Source organism: Aythya marila, assembly GCF_965140915.1.
Source record: "Aythya marila genome assembly, chromosome: Z".
NCBI classification, from domain to species: Eukaryota; Metazoa; Chordata; class Aves; order Anseriformes; family Anatidae; genus Aythya; species Aythya marila.
The window spans coordinates 64,184,397-64,201,743 of NC_139080.1; the positions used below are offsets into that span (position 1 = coordinate 64,184,397).

The 17,347-nt window shown below is 37.6% G+C and overlaps 1 long non-coding RNA gene across 1 annotated transcript; it reads left to right on the forward strand.

Annotated features, from left to right (window-relative positions):
- Positions 1-4,469: 4,469 nt before the first annotated feature.
- Positions 4,470-13,318, forward strand: LOC309890465. The gene is made up of 3 exons (XR_014319428.1): positions 4,470-4,727; positions 6,797-6,919; positions 13,212-13,318. It is a non-coding gene; the product is annotated as an uncharacterized lncRNA (long non-coding RNA).
- The last annotated feature ends 4,029 nt before the right edge of the window (positions 13,319-17,347 follow it).

Genomic DNA, 17,347 nt, shown 5'->3' on the forward strand with positions numbered 1-17,347 from the left:
GGACTCAACTAGCAGTACTGCAGTTCTAAGCAGGGTATCCAACTGTGCTATGAGGAAAATGTATGTTTCAGAAATGTGCTTGACATGCTTACCACTGTTTGTTGCTGGCATATGAGAAAGACAACAGGGGACATTTGGACATCTGTGATGAAGCTTAAAGGGCTTCTCCTTTTGCCAGTATTGTGCCAGGTTTTTGTATGTAACCTGCATTGTGAGTGACCTTCTTTGTTAACTGGTGGAGGTTCTTCATTTACCAGCAGAGCCTGGGGGGGGGGGGGGGAAGGTGCACAATGTTACCATTTCTATATTCAGTCAAACGCTTATCTTACTAAGGAGACTTCTGTCTTCTGCTCCTTCACTCCATTTTCTCCCACTATTCTCCCTCACAACATTTTCTAGTTGTTTTACTACAGCTACCACCCTGAAATTCTGCCTTTATGCTGTACACAACATTGTAAACTGTGCTATGCCAGCATGGCAATGTTCACACACATACCCTCACACAGCCCCCATATACAGAACAGGCATTGTCCGACACCAATTGCTGACACAGACTGTGCTGCACCAATGGAGCACTGAAACAAGTCAAAAAATGCAATGCTGCCTTCAGACAAAGTAAATCACACGGATAATCCTGTGCACCTCTGGGCGACTCCTCCTGACTGAACATGACTCTCATGTGGTACAGCATCTACAACCAGGCTCTCAGGTATATCAGCACAGGTACTGAGATGGACAGTGCCGTGTCACCTGTCACCTCACCTGCTTTGGTTGCTCAGGGTTGCAGAGGTGCTTTTCTCTCTTGAGCCTGGAGTCCTGATGTTGCTTTAACAAACCTCCTTCTCTGACAACGGTGAAAGAGATTTCTAGCTAATTTAGCTAGCTAAAGCCTCCCTAGCTTCCAGTGTGAAGGAAGCATTGCTTCTGTTAATTATTGTTGTCAAGCCTCATGCTATGGAGTTTCTTCACTGCAGTTTAGGGTTTCATGCTGATCCAGTTGACATAGCTTGGATCAATTTGACCCGCTACTGCAGTTGTTCTCCTTTGATCTGGAGCAGTTTGTAATTTGACCCATTCAGATGACTTTCTTATAATAGCCCTAGCAAGACAAAAACAAATCAACTCCATTTATCTTAATGGGCTTTTTTTTTCAGACATGAGGCCTTGCCGATCTTTTGTACAGAAGAAAAAGGAATCTGTGTATCTGATGGGCTTTGAAATACCATCTGGTGTTTAATGTTATTGTGCTCTGTTCTCATAGTGCTGTGGTGAATCATATCTTAAAAGTTCAACAAGCATTCACTCACAGCCTCCATTCAATACGATTGTGTCATTATCAAAGATTCGGGTTTACCAAATGCAGCCTGCAAACAAAACAGATTTTACAGACACTTCTCCCTGAGGCTCCACTAGCTGCAAGGAGTCTTCATGTGTGAAGCTTGTTTGTCTTACATCTTTAGCTGCCATTTGGATGCACAGCAATCCAGCTTAACCTCTAAAATTATTCTTTGAGATATAATCATTGTGTTACAAGGATGGGAAGGGCTTTTACGAGGGATGTGTAAATCTCCTAGACAGCTGAGCTTATGAGGTGGCATCTAGCTAAACAAGATTTACAAATACCCTTCCCCCACTCCCCTTGAAATAGCATTTAATTTTTTCAATATTTCACTACTTATTTGTATGTCATAGAAAACAAAAAATACAAGTGTATTTTGTTATCTAGCTGAAGATGTTTGTGTTACACTCAGAAAACAGGAAAACATTTCCCCCTAAATAAGACTACACATCAACAGGTGACCTATATATGGTAGACAGCATATGTATCTTTAAATGTTTTTCTCTGCCACTGACTTTTTTATTTTTACTTAAGCAATCTCTGGATGGAATCTTGGCTTCCTTGAAGCCCATGGCACAATGCCCAGTGACTTCAATAGGGTCAGGATTTCACCTTCTGTGTATTTAGTTTTCCACTCGGTTTACTCCAAACTCGATTTTTCTTTGCTTTTTTTTTTTTTTTTTTTTTTTTTTTCTGTGCCCTGTGTCTGCTTCTTTCATTCTTTTCTTCCCTTCCCCCATCTTTACTGAAGCACAACATGAACCAAAGGACTTCTGAGATAAACTTCCGACCCATTATCTCACAGCAGTTATTTCACAAACCAGAATCCCATAATTCTAATCCCTGTTTTTTATAGAAATTTATGCCTGTCATGTTTCTGTCACAGTACACATGGTTTCCTTCCACTTTTATTTTTTCATGTAAATAGACTTCAATATGTAGTGCTAACTTTTTCTTTGCATTACAATGCATGACAGCCAGGAAAATATATATATATATTTTAATTTAGTTGAATTAATAGGCTTACAAATGCTAACAATCCCCTGTACAAATAATTACCAATTAATCTTTTAAAGATACTTTAATTCTGGATCTCTGGATCTCATGCTTCAAGCTTTCAGAGGAAAAAAAAAAAAAAAAAAAAAAGTCTACTCTGTTTTTATTTAATTATGATTGGAATGCTTTTGTATGAGACACAACTATGGAGCTTTTTTTCTTCTTTTATTTATTTTTTTTTTTTCTCCACAATATTCCTGAACTATTTCTCCTGAAATGCATTTTTGCTTTTATACCTCAGTGAACAGCTCTGTTTGAGTAAATGATCCATCCTTGACTCATTGTGTATACAGAGAGAAGATCTGCCTTTGATTGTTGTTTTAATAAACTGGAAGTCTGCCAATGTTCTCTGGGAAGAGGAAGGGAGCATTAATGATAGCACTGTGAAGCTCGTCCTTGTTTGGTCTTACACTAAATTTAACCCCCACTGGTCTTTTTTTGTTTGTTTGTTTTGTTTTATTTTGTTTTGTTTATACCAAAATGGTTACCTAGGCTAACACAGAGAAATAACTGCTGTGTTCTGGAAATAAGAAACTTTTACAAGTGCCAAATGTGACATATTTAACATTTTTCTTGCGGCACTTAGAGGAACGTGATTAATGAGTTTGTTATCTATCAAAAAGCTTCAGTTCATGTTATCTATCAAAATGCTTCTCTCATGCTGCCTGGTGTGGGACAGGATTTATGGTAAAGAAAAATGTGCCATCCATCCGTACTATCTAAATCTATCAACTCTACACATTCATGCAAATAATGTTAAATGATATATCTCAAGATATTTGGAGACCTGGAAGGTGGGGGGGAGCTGTGAAGGGGGAACTGATTTTAAACAGCCAAAACAGTGAATATTCATAACATATATACATGTATTATATATGTATTTTCTTTCAGCCTTTTGAGCTATTTAGTGTTCTTTTCCTATCATTAATTCATTACTAAAACTAAAATAAGAAACTGTCAGTGATTGAATGACTTTGTTAGTAATCTTCAAAATTTTTTTTTTATTATTCTTTTTTAAAAAAAAAACATATATTCTGTAGTTCTCTGGAAGTCATCTGTAATATATCTGACAAGGGTCATAGATTTTAATACAGAGAACTCATAATTGCTGTGCTTTGTTCTCTAGCTCTTAAGCTTTGATAAAGAAACCCGCCTGCACCTTGTATAAAACGCGCTTCTCTCCATCTGTCAGGCAGGGAATTCTCTGTATGAGAGCAGCAAACACAGGAAGAGGAAAGGAACATATGGCTGTCCTACTCCTCCCATCCCTCCCCCTGATACCTTGTGATTGCTCTCTCATGCATTTACATTTTTTAATCAATTCGTATACTGTTTTATCAATCTTAGAACACTATCTAGAGATTTCAGACATGTCAGTTTCTGCCATGTGTTATGCATTATATCGTGGTGATTGCCCAGGAGGAGCGATTTGCTTTGTATTTCCCTACCAACTAGGGAAACAAACAAGTTTATTCCTTCTATTTCACAATTAATTTAAACTTCCTACCTCTGAGATTTATGGGACCATGAAATGGGCCTAATAGCAGAATTTTTAACCTCTTCATACCTTATGTTATGTTGCAGATAACAGAGATCTCTGAGAAATAAGAATGTGTGGGGGGTTTTGTTCATCTTCACAAAAAGAGTATTTTTCACCTGCTATGATTGCTATTCAGTTTCCCCTTCATGTAGAAAGCTGGCTTGCATACCAAGCTATAACTTTGGTTTCACTAACGAGATCAATAGCGATCACTTGATAAATGCATGTCTTTTTTCCTCTTTACCATGTCTGCTCACATTACTGCCAAGTTATCCACCAACACCCATGAAAAGTTCATTACTGACTTGACAGCTTGAATTTTTGTTGTTTCAAGTACAAACACAAGCAACAGCTCCCTCAGGAAGATAAAAATGGGTTTATTTTTTCCCAAGATGATTTGACGTAATAAAATTAAAGCAAATTATGTCCTTGGGCTGAATTCCAAGCACCCATTGGTACAGATGTTTCGACCATTATAAAAGTCAGTGCAAGTTTCTGTGTTTGGAGATGTATGCTATGGAGGATCAGGGTGACCATCAGAAACTTCATGTATTTGTGTTTGTTGTTATTTTTTTTTTTCAATAATATTTATTATGATGATTATTTGGTAGAATTGACCTTTAATATTGCTAAAAATTTGTTTACTTTTAAGCAATCAACAAGATTTGCAGAGGGTACTGGAAATAGCTTTTTGACTCAGATCCTAGGTGCATCATCCAAGTGTGCTGTTTTGGATTTCTTATTCATGAATAAGAATGAACTGTTTGGAGTTCTGAAAATTAGACAGATTAGGTAAGTGAAGGATTGTTTTCAGGATTTGTTAAAAGGAAGGTGGTAATTCCTTTGTTAATATATCTATACACATGTATGCTAAAAATAGTTTGATATATTTGTTTACAGAAAGGTGTAATTGCTTAATCCTGCCAACAAAGTCAAAATCAAGGGACCAGACAAGTATGAGAAAAAAGAGGGAATACTAAAATCAAATCATTTCATGTACTTTTCAATCCTGGATATCCCATGGCCTTGAAAAAAAAAAAAAAAAAGGCTTAAGCCTAGTAACAAGAATTTTGCTTTCAACCCACTTGTGAATTAGTTGGTCAAGCTTGATATTTAAGATGCCTTAATGGGTGCAATTATTTAAGTAGTCTTGACTACTTTCTTAAATATGTAACAAAAAAGGTGAAATTCTATCTCTAGTTGCATTAGTTTTCTAAGGTGACAAGCAGAAAAGTCCAAAGACATGAATTACGTTATGATAGCAATATTTTTATTAATGTAGATTTATGTACTGTTGCTGTTCTCTCCCACACCCTGGTGATAGCAGTTGCATTCTCTTACAGCATTCCTCCTCCTCCACTTTCCATACTTGGTCATTATCAAATGCCTCCGTCTTGTTTAAATAACATGGTACTTAACCTTTGTTTGATGTTGGGAATGTAAGGTTGCTGAAATTACAACCAGGAGGATATAAGAGTGTGTATGGATATGTATTCAAAATCTCTAACTTAAGAATTATTCACCCAAGTAACTGAGTAGCAGTCAGTTAAACTTAAGGCAAATATTTTGCTTCAAAGCTCTGCTTAAAATAAATAATTGAATACATTAGAAACAATGTATATAATGTTTCTAATGCTGTTTTGTAGGGTAATATGATATCTAAAATATGGGCTTTTTCCATGTGAGATGTGTGTCTAGGTCTCATAGACTATTTTTAAATTACATGTTTCGTTGTGCTTATAGTTAAAGTGCATGAAGATAAGGAAATGTATGGATGTCCAAGGGATATTTGATAGATATTCTGGAGAGTGTAGTGTTCTTTGACCTCCATTGTCCCTCATGTGGGACTGTCCTGGTTGCTGTGTGAGAGGGAAGGGAAGTTTGCCAGTAATCAAAGCTGTCATTTCGGGACCCTGAGGTTGCAGAGCACCAGGCATTGATCAGAAGATGCAGGGGGGTGTACTTCTAACTCCCTTTTCACTAACAAATCTCCCTTGTTTTAAACAGCCTTTTGAGCCACTTGCAGATAAAGTGATATAATATGATCAAATGTCATGAGAAGCATGAATTGAGAACTTGAATGTTATAGAGGGCTGGATGGAGACAGAAAGGATTAAATAACCTGGTCAGGAGAGCAAGGTATTTCATTCTGAGAGGAAAAAACGCCTGACTTATACAGTAGAAATTAAGGTGCCTTTGCAATCACACATTAGTTAAAACCTAGGTTCTGCTCTATGTGAAGACTTATTCTTGAGTGTTATATTTTTAAATAGTTTCAATTTTTTCATTTATTTATATATTTTTACATAAGAAAAAGTATAGCGCTATTCATTTAGCAAAGAAGGTTTCATGGAGTTTTTTGTTTTGCAAAAAGCATGAAAAACAAAGGAAGTTCAAGAACAGATTGCAAGTGCTCTTCAAAAGTCTATAAGGCCATTTCTTGCAAATGTTTCTTACCCAAGGGGAACAGAGAAAAGGAGCACTAATGTAATTTTTACACTCTTTCCTAAATATTTCAATATGCAATAACCATGATTCTTGACAGTGGCCCACTCTCAGAGCTGTATTGTGCTGGTATCACATAACCTTATAAAATAGTTGTTTGTACATGTTTATCATTCTGTGCATAAATCCTCTGATTTTACATATGTGGGGATGTCACTTACAAGAGAAAAATGGAAGTATTTTCCTCCTGATTCTGATTCCTGATTTTGCTTTTTGCATCTCATTGGCTATATGTAAAGAAATCAAATAAAATATCTTCTCCCTCTTGCCTAGCTGTCCATTTCCAATTGCCTGCTTCTCTGTTTGCTAACATTCAGACCTCCTGAAATGACTAATTTTCTGCTGGCTGCCCACAGTTGTGCCTAATACACCTGAAGACTTTACTTCTGACAGCTAGAAAAGGCTGAAACAAACATCACAAAAGGGAACAGGCACCTGTGCTTTGGAATCACAGTGGACCCACTTCTTCCAGTGGACAGGTAAGGTGGGATGGCTTCTGTGTTCAGATTCTCATAGGAAAAAGTCTGAAGAAACACGGAGGAATCAGATGATTAGGTAAATATCTGCTTGGTCTCAGTATTTGGCTAGACTTTTGTGGCTTCTTTTGTTTTCTTCTTTTTCTCACATCTTGAAACATTGGTTTACTCTTGATGAGGTCTCCACTGGGAGAAAGTCTTAATATGTGTTCCCTGTCATTGTTAACTAGAATATTTCGGACATTCCTTCACATAAGGTCAGTGTTATTATAACATGGAGGTTGCAAAAGAACATAGAGCAAGATAATTATAAACTATGCTAATAATGTTGAAATGTTTTTGTAAATACTATCTTCCTGACACACTTTTAGTTACTTGCAGGTAATTTAGCTAGCTTTGGATAGCACATGTGAAGAAAATTCTTCTTACAGCTCTAAGAAATCCTTCTCAAATAAGTATGAGTGTATATGTGAAGTTTAATTGTGTTTTGGTCACTAGCACGGGCCCTTTGGGTCCAGTTTTGAGTACTTCCTTCTGCTCTGTATAATCTGTGACACTCAGCAAGTCAATGATCTTCATTACTGGCTAAGAAATCACTAAACAGATATTAGAAAAGGAGAAAGGCCTCTTTGAAAGAATTTAGTTTCAACACATTCAAAATAAAGGGAGGCCCAAGGTGGTATTCCCCTCAGTCCTGCTGGTGAGGTGAATGGATGTGAGGTGAGGAAGAGGACACTAGTAATGCTAGTCAATCATTAGCTGTAGAACTGGTGATGGTGGCAGAGCTTTAGGTTCTGTGACCATGGGAAACTGTTTTCCGATTAGCATCTGCCTAGGAAAGGTAGTATACACATCAGTAAGTAGGTCAAAGGTGCCTTTGCCAGGGGGATGGCTGACCTGTTAAGGTGGGCATTAAAGTAAGAATGACAAGGGAGGGTGAGAGTCACCAGCAGCCCTGTAAAGGAGTGATGGACAGTTTTGACAAGCAGATGGCCTGGAGTAATGTGATAGGAAGGGATCACAATATCGACAAAATAGGGCTTAAACAGAGTCACTGCCTCTATTTGCATTAAGTAAGGCATGCCTAAAAGACACCATTATTTTAAGAAAAACAGGGTGAAAAATCAGCATGCTGAGGTGCCACTATGGAGTGCATGCATACAAATGCATGCAGCATGAGCAATAAATATGAGTTAGAGAAATGTGTGCAGTTTAAGGGCTCATTGGAATCACAAAGACAAAATGAGATAGCGCCAATGATTGCAATGTTCTGATGAAAGAATAGATCGTGTTTAGGAAGGAGATTTTGGGAAGATGATTGGGGGTGGGGGAGGATACCCCATACATGATAGAGCAGTTGGAGTGCATGCAGTACTGCCTCGGAATGGATAACCAAGAGTTTATGGGTTAGGATCAAGGAAAAGACAGTTAAAGTTGGTGATGTAGTGGGTATCTGTCAACAGCCATCCAACCAAGAAGGTTTGCAGGCCCTTGTGCCTGTGGGGTGTTCAGCCACCCCAATATCTGCTGTGGGGATAACACAGCAAGGCATAAGCAATCTGGGAGATTCCTGGAATGCATCAATGACAACTTCCTGACCCAACAGATAGAGAACCAAATGAGGACAGGTTGTACTGGGCCTTGTACTCACCATCAAGGAAGGTATGATGTCAAAGACAAACTTGGGTGCATTGACTATGAACTACAGTTTGGTGAACCTGAACCTTCAGCATCCTGAGAGGACGAAGGAGGGCAAAAAGCAAAATCACAACACTGGACTTCAGGAGAGAAGACTATGACCTGTTCAATGATCTGCTTAGTAGAGTCCCATGGAATAAGGCCCTGGAGAGAAGAGTGTCCCAAGAAAGCTGGTTAATATTCAAGAATCATCTCCTCCAAGCCCAAGAGTGGCCTATCCCAATGAGCAGGAAGTCAGTCAAAAATGGCAGGAGCCCTGCATGGATGAACAACAAGCTCTTGGCAAAGCACAAGCACAGAAGGTAGCATACAGAGGCTGGAAGCAAGGACAGATAATCTGGGAGGAATACAGAGACATTGTCTGAACAGGCAGGGATGAAGTTAGGAAAGCTGACTGTAAATTAATTTGGTGAGGGATATCAAAAAAATAAAGGTTTCTATAAGTATGCCAGTGACAAAAGGAAGACTAGGGAAAATGTAGATCCTTCACTGAAAGAGGTGGAAGACCTGGTGACAATGAACATGAAAAAGGCTGAGGTACTGAATGCCTTCTTCACTTCAGTCTTTTCCAGTGAGACCAGCTTTCAAGAATCTCAGGCACTAGAAAACTGTGAAAAACTGGTGTAAGGAAGATGTACCCTTATTGAAAGAGGATCAAGTTAAGGAATACTAAAGCTAGCTGGACATATATAAGTCCATGGACCTTGAAGGGATGCATCCCTGAGTTGCTGAAGGAGATGGTAGATGTTATTGTGAGACCATTCTCAATAATCCCTGATAAGTCATGGTGACTTGGAGAAGTGTTCAAAAACATTAAGAAAGTAAACAGAACAGTAAGAACTGTAGGAAAGTAAATTCCTATCCTCAAGAAGGGCAAGAAGGAACTACAGGCTGGAAAGCCTCATCTTGATTCTGGGGAGGGTAATGGAGCATCTAATCCAGGAAGCTGTTTCCAGGCACACATAGAACAAGAAAATAATCAGGAGTAGTCAATACGGATTGACCAAGTAGAAGTCATGCTTGACAAACTTGATAAGCTTCTTTGATGAAATGATAGGCTTGGTAGATGAGGGCAGAGTAGTGTATATTGTCTTCCTGGACTTCAGTAAGCCTTCCAACACTGTCTTCCCTAATATGCTTATAGAGAAGCTGTTGAAGTATGGGTTGGATGAGCAGACAGTGAGAGTACAGAAAACCGTTGAATAGCCAGTAGTGGTAATCAGTGACACAAAGTCTAGTTGGAGGCCATTAACTAGCAGTGTTATCTAAGGAGCAATACTAGATCCTATTTAACATCTTCATTAATGATCCAGATGATGTGGCAGATGACTTCAGAAACTTTGCAGATGACACAAAACTGCTGATACACAACAGGCTTGTGCTGCTGCCCAGAGGGACCTCAAAAGGCTAGAGAAATGGACTGTTAGGAACCTCATGAAGTTCAACAAGAATAAGTGCAGAGTCCTGGGGAAGACTCCTGGGGAGAAAGAACACCAGGCTCCAGTACATACTGGGGGCCACCCAGTCAGAGCATGGCTATGCAAAAAAAAGGACCTGAGAGTCCCAATGAACACAATGAGTAACACGATCAAGCAATGTGCTTTTGCTGCAAAGCAGGCTAATGGTATCCTGGGCATTTGGTGGATAGCTGCCAACAGGTGAAGGTAAGTGATTCTTCCCCTTTAATCAGCACTGGTTAGGTTACACCCAGAATACTGGGTGTAGTTCTGGGCTCTCCAGTATATAAACATAAGTGACGGAGTCCAGCAACGGACCATTAAGATGAAGATGTGACTGGGGCATCTCCTCTGTGAGGAAACTCTTGTGAGAGCTGGGACTGTTCAGCCTGGAGAAGAGAAGGGTTGATGGAGGTCTTCTTATTCAGTACAAATACCTGCAGGGAGGGTGTAAAGATAGCAAAGGCAGGCTCTTTTCAGAGATGCCAAATGACAGGAAAAGAGGCAGTGTACACAAAACAGAACACAGGAGGTTTCCTCCAAATATCAGGAAACAGTTTCTCACTATGTGGGTGACTGAACACTGGCACAGATTGCCCAGAGAGGGTTCTCCATTCTTGGATGTATTCAAAGCCTTCTGAACATAAACCTGGGCAGGTAGTCCCTCCTGAGTAAGGGGGTTGACCAGATGACCTCCACAGGTCCCTGCCAACCTCAGACATCCTGTGCTAGTGTGCTAAGAGTGAAACAACCTCAAATTTTATCTTTCTTTTAGAAGATGCCTCACTTGCAGATTAGTAAAGCTAATAGAAATAGATGGCAGTAGCATCTTATTTGCAAGTGACGCATGGCTATAGTTTTGCAAGCACACGTGGTACTTGCTTTATATGTGTATTTCTAGAAATCAGCAGGCATACAATCAAACACAGTTTGAAAAAGATTTTATCCAATTATGGGTTGCTATTTATACTGATCTATTTTGAAATTCTGAACTCAAGCTTAATATCTAAGATATTTTAAATAATTGATAATGTGCCTAAATAATTAATCATTGGAAAGATAGTTTTTCACAGAGAGGGTACATTTATTTACATTCCACAGTGCTTGAGGAAAGATGGTAGTTGCCTTTGAATTACCAGAATAATTGTCTGTGGTAAATTGCAGCAAGTTCCACTGAAGCAAATAGCATTAAAATGTGTTTTCCACTGATTCACTGTTAGTGAAAAGCATAGAGCACTACTATGAGAGAGAGATGAAAGATCTGTTTTAGGGCATATGAACTACAAATGCACCTCCCCTCTTCTTCCATTGACAGACCAAAGAGGAATTGACAATCTGAGAAGTCAACTGAAAAAGAAGAGGAACCTCACCTCCTTCCTGCCTCTTTTCAGTTTGGAGATACTTTTTACTTATAGATACCTTCTTTACTCTTCAGGTGTTGAAGGGGCTGTCTGACAAGGAATTTTCTTGTAGGGGCACAGTGCTTTGATGGTGTGTAGGCTGTTCTTGGTTCCCTGAGGAGATGTAACTCTGCACTGAGTGTCATTGCCCAGAAGTAAATGAAAACTGGAATTTCACTTTGCACATAGAATGTCTCTTGAATCTTGAAATTTGGTTTCTGAGCCAATAAACTCAGCAACATGAAAAGGATGCTTTGTTGAGGCATGAAGAAGGTTTTGAGATGAGAGTATGGTTACCCTGCTCAAGCCCTTGCCCTGAATAGTGAAAATATTGCCTCTTAATGTCCAACCTACTACAGGCATTTCTACATTTTTCTGTTCCACTCAAAAAAAAGACTTACAAAATATCTGAAAAACTACCAAACTCACAATTATTGAAGCAAGGAGTCTCTGTAGATTCCTATTTCATCCAAGAAAATGAGAAAACAGAAGATTTATACAATCCAGCTTTGCATAACAAGGAGGCTTCTGTGACTTTGTTACTTTGCAAGTTTTTAGTGATCCTACAACATCAGGTGCAATATATCAATTATCTGCATATAATGTAACATTAAACTCAGAATTAAGATTCCATAGTTCTGGGCATGCTTGTGTTATGTATACAAATGCTCTGTTTTGTTATAACCTCTCTGAGTATCTTTTGAAGCAAAGAGCACACTGGAATGGTACATAGAATTGCACCCATGGGAAAAGAAAACAGAGCAATATTCTCTCTAAAATTATATTTCTTCTACCAGCTCAGTTTATTACTACAGTTATTGAACTTAATTGCCTACTTTTCTTATTGTTTACTATTTGCATAAATAGATACAGATTAGTTCACATGCATAGAAGTGCTTGCAGAATGGTTGTTACATGAGTTTCAGAAGCCACATACAAAAAATATTTGTGCAAAAGAAAAGGTATCAGAGATTCTTATTGAGCAATAAAATCCTGCTGTAATAATTTCTTATTTTCTCTCTGATGTTTCTCTTCTTTCAAAAATCTTTAGAAGATATACTTCCACTAAGAAACTGTTAAAAATCCCAAGAATGTATCACATTTTCTGCTATCGTAAAGGATAGCAAGATTTCGAATTTTCTCATCTTCTGTTTCTTATCAGTGTTCTAATTTATCTTCTATTAATGTTAACTATTGTCTCAAGCATCAACTTACATATGTGCTTGCGTTATTATTTTTTTTTGGTGGGGGGAGAGGTTGTTTGTTTCTTTGTTGTTGTTTTGTTTTAAATAGTGGTTTGACCTGTGCTGGCAATAAAATTGAACAGGATAAGCCAAAAGTACAGCTTTGAGAAAAAAAAATGTAACATTCTGAATCTGAAAATAAATTAGATATAATGGATTAATATGTAATTAAATTGTTTCATGTATTTGTGTTGCCATTCTGTTGCTGAATGATAGCTCTGTCCTATACAGATAACAGTCCAGTATTCACCATGTTTCAAAATTAATCCTATCTTAGTAAAAGTATTTCTTTAATCACATTTCCTATAATCTGATTATTTTTTTCCTAGAAATTGAAATTTGACACTCCTGCATAATGTATATATGCTTGTTACTTACTGTAGACGTAAAGATACAGTAGCATCATGCAGGAAGTATTATACCATTTCACCTAGCATCAGACATATTTCAGATAATTGTATTATCTGATGCCTTTTACCATTTGTTTTGCATTCAGAGCTGAAGATGACCACTTAAATAACTTGTCAGCTGCATTTTTCACCTTAAACCAGCTGGATTCCTTATAATGACAGTAACGTCTGTGTTGAGGGCGTTGGACCTTGACTGTTGACCTGGTACAAGGATAATAGGTATGTTTTTAATCATGAATTACTTGTCTTCCTCAGCTGAATGGGCTCTAAACCAATGTCTCAATATTATGCTTGATAAGGACAGAAATGGTTTTACCTCCCTTTGTGGTTTGATACTACTAACAAATAAACCAACTGATTTTGTCCCCTCTTTAAGCTGTAACTGTATATTCTTTGTACATACCAAGTACAAATTCTAATGTCCCATTGTCTATTAGAACAAGTACAGAAGAAACTTGGAAGACCGCCAAATTCTTGGTAAGTAGGAGGGGAGGGAAACCTAACTCAGATGGGCAATGGAAGGTAACTTGCCCTTTAGCAATAAATATTTATGAAATTATCTCCTAGAAAGAGGTGAGAGTGGGGGGAGGAGTAGGACCTTATAGTTTGTAAGTATTCTTTTGAAGTTTGAGAAAGATAGCCCCTGTTATATGATACCCCAGCACTCATGCCCCTGGTAAAAATGATCTTATGCTGCAGGATACAATTTCTGCAGGAGTCTGTTAGTTGCAATTCACAACAGTTTGGAAACACCCTATAAATCCTGTCATTAGAACCAGCTGTGACTTATTAGGAGAGCAATTGTGAAAGAGAATTCACCTTCAATAAAGATGAAGGAGGAATTGTCAGGATTGTCTACAGGGACTTCCTACCTAAATTTGTATGAAATCTCTCCATACCCCATACCCTCTCTTTTCCATTTTCCATTTCATTGGTGCTGCTTAAAAAAAAAAAAAAAAAAAAAAAAAAAAGAAAAGAACAAATTAGGGGGTGTCCAGAGCAGTTTTTCTACATGATTTAAGTTCGCCTATGCCAGAGTAAATTACTATTTGAACTTGTATGCATACAGAAGACAAGTGTAAAGGTGTGTCCCTATAAAGCAAGTGACTTCAAGTTGGAAAATATAGACCTTCCTGTGATTTTCAGTAGTGAAGAGAATGGTCCAAAGGGGATCAGTTTGAGTCAACATGCATTTTCAAGCAAATTTAAGGCTGTTTTTCTGAACCTTAAGGGACTACAAATTCCAACAGATAAACTGAGACCTTTTCCCTAGGAGAGTCCACGTACGCTGTATCAAATGAACAAATTCTTTCATATCTAAGTAGGTACCTTCTAAAAAGAAAGACTATTTTTCTTATAAATTTGATATGTGTTTGTGAAATGTAGCATTATTATTCATTACAGAACAGAGAAAACTCACAGAAACACACAAAATTAAATGTGATAGCTGACAGATTTTATTCCTATTCTAATGATATAGTCCTAATCAGGAAAGCACTTGTAGATGAACTGAGATTTTCAGCCAAGACAAAAAAAAAAAAAAAAAAAAAAAAAAGGTTTCTCAATTATATTCTTTCCCTTCACAGCCAATCTATTTGGAAGGAAGTTATGCACCTTCTGTAGTACAGTGAAGGTGTGTTCAGTGCTAAAGCAATTAACGTCAATCAGCAGTTCTGGCATAACTAGGAGAGAAGTGTGAGGGGACCTCATTGATCTACAGGTGATGACCAGAGATGGCTCTAAAGCTCCTTCATATGAGAGCAGCTATACACATGAAAAGCTTGTCCATATGCACTTACACGCAGACCCTCCAAGTAAGGGAGACCCTACTAGTCCAAAAGGGGTGGGCGTTGCTCTACAACAGCTGAATAAGAGCTGATGGATATATCAGACCTAATCATGTTTGTGATTTAAAACAAAACAAAACAGGGGGTAGGGGGAACAAAAATTGTCAGTGCTGAGAAAGTGTTTTTGTGTGTTTGTTTGTTTGTTTATTGTGGGTGGGGTGTTTTTTTTTTTTTTTAAGCATTGTTATTCTTTATCTGCAGACATGGCTAAATTTCTGGAGGAAAAAAAATGACTTCGAGAGTGGTGTTCTTACACTGCTACAGGTGTTGAGTAATTATCACTAAAACTACAGGTTTGTGCTTCTGTAAATACACGTTAGAGCATGGATGCTCTCTTCCTACTGAAATAGACAGGCAGACTGTCAGCAGTTACACAGGGAATTGATTTGTTGATTGGTGTGGTGAAGGAAAGCCTAGAGTGAACAAAGAAAAATTACCATCTGTAGAGTGCACATCCTGTAAGATAGGTGGAAGACTATTGAGAAACAGGGAGAGCCCTTGAAGATTTACTCTGCTTGGAAATCTGACAGAATAGCTAATTTTTTCCTTATTCCTGTTCAGAGGTACTGAGCAGTTTGCAGTTGTAGAGGTCCACAAAAGGTTTCTAAGTTGTGTTAAAGTACTTTTTGTTTTGCTCCTTGTGTTGAAACTAGACAATATTTTGCTTTGAAAAGAACTGATTAATCATAATGGTTAAAGTAAGATGCTACATATTGAAAAAAGAAATTGTTCAAAGAGAAGGCCTCAAGAGAGAGCATGAAAAGTGGTACTCAGAAATATTAGCAAGGGTTAAAGTTGTAGCAGGAACAGAGTGGTGAGACGCTAACACTTGTTAGTAGGACTCAGGACAAAACAAGAACTTTAGTTCACCAAAAAAAATGAGAATTCATTGTCACTTCTCTTTGGTACATAATTTTCTTTTATTTTTTAAGCAGCAGAAAAAAAAAAAGTGTAAAAATGCATGCTTGTTCTGCATAGACAACTGATTATAAGAGTTGATTTATGATGTATGAGATGTCCATTTACATCGCTTCTCAAAATCAAAGTGTAAAAGCAGTAGATTCAGAATATATCCCAAATCAAACTGTTAACTTGATGTGAAAGATCTCCTGTAACCCTGAAATTGTTCCTAGAGCAGAAGACCTCACACAGAGGTAGCTTTGCTGAATCAGTAAGTTTCTTCAACCATTTTTTACTGATTGCAGAAACTGGCAAATTACTTGGCAGTAATAAAAAGTTTCAAAAATAGATTTAATCTGGGACAAGGAGGTGTCCTTAGAAGAAGCCATGCTACTTCCCAGACAAGTCCTGTGAACAATGGGAAAGACCTTCCTTTTTTTTCTAAGAACTAAGGTAGGTGTGATTTTGTATGTGATGTAAATATGTAGAAGCCAAAGCTTTGCCCTCTCTATGAGACTGAAAATAAACTTCTTCTCCTTGAAATCTCTTTACAGTTCCTACATAAATAACATCAAGCCTGTTCACTTGAAGATAATTTATAGTTGTGTACTATAAATTATATTTCTGTGACAGTAAAGGGATTTTGTAGTTCTTGCTGTACAATAGAAAAGCTTTATTTATTTATTAACAGAATTTGTTTTTAAAAATATATATAAATGCTCTGAACTGACATCTCCCTTCTTATGTTTGATTTATTTGGGGAATGAAACAATGAACTATGAACCTTTTAGATAGCTCAAATTTTTCTTCAGAAATTTCTCTCCCCATCATAAATTAGTGTTGTCTCTTAGGTACAAGTACAGCTCTATCTATTTCAGCCCATTTTACTTCTGTCTTCCACTACAACAGAAAAGAAGGTTGGGATTTTCTAGTTTTCAGCCATTTCTCTTTCAGTCAATTCCACCTTTCTCATCGTCCACAACGTTTGCTCTCAAATCAGCAATTGTGTTGATTTACTGACAAACCACAGTTTACAGTAAATGTCATCTTAAGGTAATATTATCTGAAGCATGTGTACTGAGTGACTGAGTAAGAGTTGTCAAAATGGATTATTCAAGACCATACTTTCCAAAACCAGCATACATCATGATAAGACCAAACAGGCTAGGAAGATTTTTTGTTCAGGTTCTGTATCAGCTACCATCTAAGCTCAAAATAATGAAATTGGAAAGGTTACCAATATGCTGCAATAAATCTCATCCACTGAAAATTAATTTCTTTACTGTACAAAATGACCAAGGACAAAGGTAATCTCTACAATTGTTCTTTACAACTTGTATTCAATTTGAGTGTGTTTTTGTATGTGCTTGCACAACTTTATTAGGCTGACTTTGTTTGACAATTGAAGCATCTAATATGGATCAAGTCCTGGTTCCACTTGAGTCTAGTCACAACTCTAGAATTTGCTTAAGCTT